General features: G+C 40.5%; 1 pseudogene; it reads left to right on the forward strand.

The window, feature by feature from the left end:
• Positions 1–978: 978 nt before the first annotated feature.
• LOC102188751 lies at positions 979–5,145 on the forward strand (annotated as a pseudogene).
• Positions 5,146–9,576: the final 4,431 nt, after the last annotated feature.

Below are 9,576 nucleotides of genomic sequence, written 5' to 3' on the forward strand. Positions count from 1 at the left end.
CCCTAAGCAATGCAGCCCGCACCTCCCTGTTCAGCCCCTGCTTGCTGCTAGCCTACACAAGCGTCTGGGCTACTTCTCCGCTAATAGTTGCAGTTAGGTGTGTAATCTGTGGGTTTTATTTATTTTTTCCTCTCGGTTATATTGCCCTCTGAGATTCCAGAACTCCCCACAGACCCACTGGTGAGAGGGTTTCCAGGTGTTTGGAAGCTTCTCCTCTTTTACAACTCCCTCCATGGGACGGGTCTCTGTCCCTAACTCTTTTGCCTCTCTTTTTATCTTTTATATTTTGTCCTACCTCCTTTTGAAGACAATGGGCTGCCTTTCTGGGTGCCTGGTGTCCTCCACCAGCATTCAGAAGTTTTATGTGGTAATTGTTCAGCGTTCAAATGATTTTTTGATGAATTTGTAGGGGAGAAAGTGGTCTCCCCATCCTATTCCTCTACCATCTTAGGACCGCCCCACTGAATGTTAAGTTTTAAGGCAACTTTTTCACTCTTCTCTATTTTATCTCTGCTCTATCTTTTCCACTCTTCTCTATCACTATATTCTATCTTACATGGTACTAAAATGCTTAAAGCAGTGTCTGGCAAATATTGTGTTGTATGTAGGTGTTCTTAAATTTGTTTCCATCTTTGGCTAGCTGTATGTGGTATATAGATGCATGCATACTCAGTTGCTAAGTCGTGTCTTACTTTTTGTGACCCCATGAGCTGTAGCCCACAGGGTTCCTCTGCCCTTGGAATTTCCCAGACAAGAATACTGGAGTGGGTTGCCATTTTCTTCTCCAGGGGATCTTCCTGATCCAGGGATCAAACCCATGTCTCCTGCGTCTCCTACACTGGCAGACAGATTCTTTACCACTGAGCCATTGTGGATGTCATTGTGGTATATAGATATTCTGAGTGAATTCTTAGCCAAAGCATCCCTATTCTTCTGGCACTTTTCCCAGTTCTCAGGACAATATGCACATCCTAGAAGATGAGCAGAGTGGGAAGAGATATTCCTGAGATGAGCTTCTCTGTGAGGTAAGAGGAGTGGAATTTGGCCTGAGGGTTTTCCTCATTCATATTTGGTCTCACAGAGTAGAAGGAATGCCTGGCTGATGATCCTCTGGGGTGGGTGTTTGCCGTGAGAGTCCCTCAGAGGGTAGTCATATCTGCTTGGAAGCCTGGGTAGTCACTTGCCCTGTCATAGACTGAAAACTATGGAATGAACAGCAGTGGTCCCCTATTTCTGACATCTTTTATTATTGACCTGTGCATGTTGGGAATTAGCTTGACAGAGACTGTGGTAGTAGCCACATTCTACTAGTGGGTGTTCAAATAATATGCCACATAGTGCACTCACATAATGTTTTCTAAGGGTCAGAGCCCCTAGGTGATAGTGACTTCAGCCAGCACAAACTTCAGGTTGAAGTGCTTTTTCCTAGGCACTTTATAGATCTCAGGTTGCAGAATCCTGGCTCAGACATCTGCATCAATAAGAGATGACTAGGAAGGATTTATGGACACCTACAGGTACCCCGGGGGTTTCTAGAAATATTCTGCAAAAGGCTGAACTTTCTACATTGAAACAGGTAGAAGCTGAGAGCTATTGTGACTTTGGTAAGAGTATTAATGTGGCCTCATTTGTATTCAGCGATTGACAAAGGCCAAGACATTTGGGTACTAGAAGGATTTTCAGCAGTGGAAAGACTTGGTTAGATTTAAGACTTCAGATACTCTGGAGTTAGTGTAGAAATGGGATAGGAGTTTTGCAGAAGTAGTAGTTAAGAAGGGATTACAGTAGTGTTCTGGTGCTAAGTGATGAGGGATGACATTAAGATAGTGAAAGAAGCAATGAAATGGAGGGGAGAGATTTGAAAAAATAGTTCTGACAGAGACTCAATAGAACATCATGTTTATTTTGATAGAGAAGATAAAGGAGAAGGAGAGGTCAAAGGTAACTCTCCAGGGAAAAGAGAGTTTTGTGAATGAGAGAAGAGGTCAACCAAGTCATTTCCATGATGAAGTCAAGTAAGAAAATAAGTAATACATGTCCACTGAATAGGGGAGAGTAGGAAGTCAATGGACCTCTGGTGCTTTGTATCTAATGGTCCTTTCACTCCTGGCTCTTATTCTTCCTTTATGTTTACTTTGCACGTTCTAAGCCTCATAGTTGTTCTACAAGTTGAGCCTGCCTTCTTGTTTTGACCTTTCCTAAAACCAATCCAGATCTTCACAACACAGATAATCACTCACCTAGAGCCAGACATCCTGGGATTCGAAGTCAAGTGGACCTTAGGAAGCATCACTACGAACAAAGCTAGTGGAGGTGATGGAATTCCAGTTGAGCTATTTCAAATTCTCAAAGATGATGCTGTGAAAGTGCTGCACTCAATATGCCAGCAAATTTGCAAAACTCAGCAGTGGCCACAGGACTGGAAAAGGTCAATTTTCATTTCAATCCCAAAGAAAGGCAATGCCAAAGAATACTCATCTCACATGCTAGGAAAGTAATGCTCAAAATTCTGTAAGCCAGGCTTCAACAGTACATGAACTATGAACTTCCAGATGGTCAAGCTGGATTTAGAAAAGGCAGAGGAACCAGAGATCAAATTGCCAACATTTGTTGGATCATTAAAAAAGCAAGACAATTCCAGAAAAACATCTATTTCTGATTTATTGCCTATGCCAAAGCCTTTGACTATGTGGATCACAACAAACTGGAAAATTCTGAAAGAGATGGGAATACCAGACCACCTTACCTGCCTTCTGAGAAATCTGTATGCAGGTCAAGAAGCAACAGTTAGAACTGGACGTGGAACAACAGACTGGTTCCAAATAGGAAAAGGAGTGCATCAAGGATGTATATTGTCACTCTGTTTATGTAACTTATATGCAGAGTACATCATGAGAAGTGCTGGACTGAATGAAGCACAAGCTGGAATAAAGATTTCCAGAGAAATATAAGTAACCTCAGATATGCAGATGACACCACACTTATGGCAGAAAGCAAAGAACAACTAAAGAGCCTCTTAATGAAAGTGAAAGAAGAGAGTGAAAAAGTTGGCTTAAAACTCAACATTGAGAAAACTAAGATCATGGCATCTGGTCCGATCACTTCATGGCAAATAGATGGAGAAACAATGGAAACAGTGACAGACTTCATTTTTTTGGGGGGGGCGGGGCGCTCCAAAATCACTTCAGATGGTGGCTGCAGCAATGAAGTTAAAAGACACTTGCTCCTTGGAAGAAAAGGACAGGATATTAAAAAGCAGAGATGTTTCTTTGCCACCAAAGGTCCATCTAGTCAAAACTATGGTTTTTCCAGTGATCATGTATGGATGTGAGTTGGACTATAAAGAAACCTCGTGCTGAAGAATTAATGCATTTGAACAATAATGTTGGAGAAGACTCTTGAGAGTCCCTTGAACAGCAAGGATGTCCAACCAGTCCATCCTAAAGAAAATCAGTCCTGAACATTCATTGGAAGGACTGATGTTGAAGCTGAAACTGCAATACTTTGGCCATCTGATGTGAAGAACTGACTCATTTGAAAATAAACTGTGTGAGCAAAGACGCAAATACAAATAAAGGCCACACAAATAACAACAAAAAAAGAAAAGATCCTCATTCTGGGAAAGATTGAAGGTGGGAGGAGAAGGGGGTGACAGAGGATGAGATGGTTGGATGGCAAAACTGACTCAATGGACATGAGTTTGAGCAGGCTACGGGAGTTGGTGGTGAACAGGGAGGTTTGGCATGCTGCAGTCCATGGGGTCATAAAGAGTCAGACACAACTGAGTGACTGAAATGAACTGAACTGAAAGCTAAACTCCCAACTAAAACTTTTCAGCCCTGGGTCCAATTCCTTTAGGACTCCTCACTTGCTGATTTCCAGTAGTCATGTATGGATGTGAGAGTTTGGACCATAAAGAAGACTGAACATTACATTTAATAATCCATATTTCTCTTGACACTTGTCATTAAGAGAGAAATATGGATTATTAACTGTAACAAAAATTACTGAAAATGGGAAAAAGTTTCAAAAGACTGGTTGTCTTCTTGGGCCATTTTGCAGGGTTCATCTTTTCTCTTCACCAAAACGCAAGGAAGTAGCACAAGTGGGTTTGGGAGTAATCAGTCCAAACCAGAGTTTATAGTGGACCTTACAAACCAGAGTTTATAGTGGACCTTAAGGGAGTGACCATTGTGATGGCTTCAAAAGATAAATCCAACAAAAAGAATGTATTTGAGCTGAAAACCCGTCAAGGAACAGAATTGCTGATTCAGTCTGACAGTGACACTGTTATAAATGATTGGTTTAATATTCTCAGTAGTACTATCAGTAATCAGACAGTAGAACCCAATGAAGCAATCAAACAGGAGATACGAGATTCACCAGGAATTGAAAAGCATGATAAAGAAAAGGACCAGAAGGAGCCAAAGAACTTGCTTTCCATGAAAGTATCTATCATAGATTCTTCAGAACAGAAGAAAAACAAGAAAAACTTAAGATTCTTACACAATGCCCCACTTTGCAAGCTGTTCGTGAAAAAGTTTATATTAAAGATCAGGTATTTGGAGCCAGTCTTGCTAATCTGTGTCAGAGAGAGAATAGCACAGTGCCAAATTCTGTGAAATTATGCATATTGAACATGTTGAGCAATATGGGCTGGATGTTGATGGGATTTACAGAGTTAGTGGCAACCTAGCAGTGATCCAGAAGCTGAGGTTTGTAGTCAAGCATGATGAGAAATTGGACTTGAAGGATAGTAAATGGGAAGATATTCATGTTAGCACTGGAGCCCTCAAAATGTTTTTTTGAGAATTACCAGAACCTCTCTTTACACTTAATCACTTTAATGATTTTGTTAATGCAAATAAACAAGAACCACGACAGTGTGTCTCTGCTGTGAAGGACCTGATCAAACAGTTACCAAAGTCAAATCAGGACACAATGCAAATTCTGTTCAGACATCTCAAAAGAGTTATAGAAAATGGAGGGGAAAACCAAATGACCTATCAGAGCATAGCGATTGTTTTTGATCCCACTCTGCTCAAGCCAGAGAAGGAGACTGGTAACATAGTGGCCCACACCGTCTACCAGAATCAAATCATAGAATTAATTCTTCTCGAGAAAAATTCCGTCTTTGGATGCTGACACTTACTGAAGACCACCTGTGAAATAGAAGCTGGATTTCATCAGATTCCAGATCCTCATACCTGAAGTATTTTACGTTTGGACCAAGCAGTGACTCTTTTCTTTTGCACTTTTCTGAGGGACCAGAAGAGAATGGAAGGGACCAGATGTGTGTTATTTGCTGCTTTGTTGCAAGCTGATAAACCTGTGTGTACTTTTGAATTAATTTTATTCTGAATGTTTGCATTTCACACTCTGAATTTCAGTAGAAAAAAACTTGCAATTCTAACCAGTCATATACACTGGATAATTTGGTAGGAATACATTTCTTTTTTCTCCTCAAACTGGATAACATAGAATTTCTTCTCACTATTTGATAGATTCATTACTTGATAGAACAACACTTACAATCAGTTATTTTTAAAATGCTCCTGGGCATTTAACACAAAGTGAAGTATGTCTGTTTTGAAACCTGTGTATATCTTTTCCAGGGTTTCTGCATGCAGCGGCAGTCTGAGTGCTAGGACCCAGTACAACCCAGACAGCATCCCTTGATGAAGGCTGGCTGTCTTCACTGTGTAACACAGCAGCACACTAATAGTACTTAAAACACTGTGATATACTAGAGTTGAATTTAGCATAAGCCAGTCCAGGGCATTTGGGGCTATCTATACTACACTGACTTGTGGCTAGCAATCCTAATTCTCTCTAGTGCCATATTGAGTTCTTGGTATGACCCTGTGGAGAAATGAACTTTCTCTGATGCAAGTTCAGGCTGAAGACTGTCTTTTAGCTTATGTATATAATTGTGTTGTATAGTCTCAGAGTACATTCTAACCTCTTGTTTCTAATCACGATACTGGTAATTCTTCTCCATGAATATTAGGTTTCCTCCAGAAATAGGCCATTATTTGAGGACGTTAACTGTGTGCACTTTTAGATTTTAATTACATTTACAGCAATCACTGTAATGCAAATAGTACTGGAAAAATGCTGAATAGACTTGCTAAATGATAAACGAACTACAAGAGGAAACTTTTAGATTATTTAATATGTACAGAATACATTAGAAAAATGTATTACAGAATTCAAGTTCTGCAGTATGAATAGTGGAAACCCATATGTAAATTAGATGGAGGTCAGATGGAAAATGACATTGCTAAATCTGAGAATTTCTTCTTTACATTACTAGTGTAGATCGGTTTGTATAATAAAACAAGGTTTGGAAGGTTTTGTTACAGAGAGCATGGTCTGCTGAAGATTTTTTTAAATGTATTTTTCTAGATTAAGTGCTATAAATGAAATGTCTAATCCGAATAAAGAAAACTATAAGAGGTTTAGAGATTTTTTTCTGTTGGAAATGTGCATTTTGGTTTTTAATTTTGTTTTCTTTTTGCATTTACTGGCACATTTTTATAATACCTCATTTAAAAACAATCAAGTGAATCTGACATATACTGTGGCAAATATGTCTCCCTCATTTCAACGCCTTTTCTGCTCTCTACCACACCAGTGCCACCCCCACCCCACCCCCTCTACTCTGTTTCTTCATCAGTATTTGAAAGTGAATGGTTTGTAACCAAGACTCTTTTTCTTAGGACTGCATTTACAATTTACAGATTTGTTTTCTTGGGAACAAATATTTTTTGTATGACCTTTCTAAAAATCTCTTGCCTGAGTTTTGTGATAAAAGCATTGTTTGTTGTGATCTTATTAAATTGATAACAAATTAAGCTATTTTACAGCAAAGCTTCAGATTAGGTGCTATAGCAGATTATCTTGGGCAGGGAGAAAAATCCCCCAAATGAGAATGTTTATATTTGCCTAAAGATGTTCATAACAATATATAGTATGCCCTAGGCCTGGCCTGTGCAGTGATTGTATGCCAGGAAAACAATTAGATGTGAATCAGTGATGTTCTCTCTCTTGGTAGTTACAACATATCAAAGATTAAAATTGTCCTGTGTTTCTTGTTTCAAAGTACACATGTGTGTATGTGAAGTCTTAAATGTTTTAATTGTCCATGGCTAATCAGCTTATTGTAATATTGTATGTACAGTGAGATCAATGTCTTGTGTTTTCATCCTCTGTGAATTAAAAATTCTCACTTGTTTTGTCATAACAAAACCAATAATATTTCCCTGTCTTGACAGCTTGATTTTAGTAGAAAATATATTAAAGGTTGAAATTATTTAAAAAAAAAAAAGAAGTCTGAACGTTGAAGAATTGATGCTTTTGAACTGTGCTATTGGAGAAGGCTCTTGAGAGTCCCTTGGACAGCAAGGAGGGCAAACCAGTCAATCTTAAAGGAAATCAACCCTGAATATTCATTGGAAGGACTGATGCTGAAGTCAAAGCTCCAATACTATGGCCACCTGATGCGAAGCACTGACATTAGAAAAGACCCTGATGCTGGGAAAGACTGAAGGCAGGAGGAGAAGGGGAGGACCGAGGATGAGATGGCTGGATGGCATCACTGATTCAGAGGACATGAGTTTGAGCAAGCTCTGGGAGATGGTGAAGGACAGAGAAGCCTGGCATGCTGCAGTCCATGGGGTCACAAAAAGTTGGACATGACTGAGTAATTGAACAATGACAAGGTGACAGAACAGTTGCTCGTCTGGTTCATACTAATGGGATCATATGTATTGTTCCCAGGAATACAAACGTTTCTAAAGGTATCTTAGGGATACTCATTCAACCTGAAGAATTGAATCTATGACTGTGACAGTTTCTAGTTACATAGCATAAGGGGGCATACCTTGTAGAGAGGATTTTAACTCCCTTATAAAAGGAAAATTAAAAAAAAAAGTCTAAAATCATCATGGATTTGCCTCAAGTCACTGAGGAAGAGATGAAGTCATTTTAATATTTCTTCATTCCAGACCACTGCTCCCTCACTCTCCCTAGTTTCCTTGTCCCTAGAACCCTTGCTACCGAGCATCCCCTATCCATCAGTCCCAAGCACAGGCCCTCCTGATGATTGATGTGATTTTGCTTTGGACTCCAGGTAGTGTGTGCTTGACTGTATCTCCTTTGTCATCTTTCGTGTGATGAGTTTTCCATGGTCAGCTTCCAGCACCTTCTCAGGCCTGCTCCGTCTTGCTGCCAAGGAACTACTCTGACTTGCAGATGAATTCCAAAATGTGGTAATTACCTGTGAAAATAAATGGGATAAAGATAGAACAAGTGACAGCTGAAATGTGTTTGCTCCTGTCTGAGGTCTTGGTTTTGTGTGACAGAAGGTGCATATAATGTTAGGTAGACTGTGAAATTCTGGGTAGGAACATTTGCCTTGGAAAGATAATTAGGATTTGGGAAAGCGGCCAAGAGGTGAAAAAGGAAATATATGGCAGCAAACAATGCCGTTTTATGTGGAAAGGGGTCACAGGAAATCTGGCTTTTTAAATACAAAGTTTCAGACTTTAATCATAATAACAAGAGTAACTACTCTGTGCTAAGCACTTTCCCTGCACTATATTTCATTTTATCTTCACAACAACCTGTAAGGCAGGTTCTGATATTATCCCCATTTTACAAATGAAATAATAGAGGCTTGTGGTGGTGTGTGGTTTAGTTGCTAAGTTGTGTCTGAATCAGCTCTTTGTAATCCCATGGACTGTAGCCCGTCAGGCTCCTCTGTCCATGGAATTTCCCAGTCAAGAATACTGGAGTGGGTTGTCATTTCCTTCTCCAAGGGATCTTCCCAACCCAGGGATTGAACCCACATCTCCTGCACTGGTAGGTGGACTCTACTACTGAGCCACCAGGGAAGCCCCAATAGAAACAGGTAAATTAGCTTGCCTGAGAGCACATGGCTAGTAAGATGTAGAGCTGGGAATAATACTCAGGCCAACTTGTCTCCAGAGCTTACCATTTAACCATTTCAGTTCAGTTCAGTTCAGTCGCGCAGTCATGTCCGACTCTTTGAGACCCCATGAACTGCAGCACGCCAGGCCTCCCTGTCCATCACCAACTCCCGGAGTTCACCCAAACTCATGTCCATCAAGTCGGTAATGCCATCCAGCCATCTTATCCTCTGTCGTCCCCTTCTCCTCCTGCCCCCAATCCCTCCCAGCATCACAGTCTTTTCCAATGAGTCTACTCTTCACATGAGGTGGCCAAAGTATTTAACCATTTGCTACTGACCAAACACTATTCTATCCTTCCCTAGTGGCTTAGACGGTAAAGCATCTGCCTGCAATGCAGGAGACCCGGGTTCGATCCCTGGGTTGGGAAGATCCCCTGGAGAAGGAAATGGCAGCCCACTCCAGTATTCTTGCCTGGAAAATCCCATGGACTGCAGAGCCTGGTAGGCTACAGTCCATGGGGTCGCAAGGAGTTGGACATGACTGAGCGATTTCACTTTCACTTTCAAATACTTTCTAAGCACTTTACACGTACTATACCATTGAAGCCTCACAACAGTGCTATGCCATAGCTGCTATTGTT

The sequence above is a fragment of the Capra hircus genome (assembly GCF_001704415.2).
Source record: "Capra hircus breed San Clemente chromosome X unlocalized genomic scaffold, ASM170441v1, whole genome shotgun sequence".
Taxonomy (NCBI): domain Eukaryota; kingdom Metazoa; phylum Chordata; class Mammalia; order Artiodactyla; family Bovidae; genus Capra; species Capra hircus.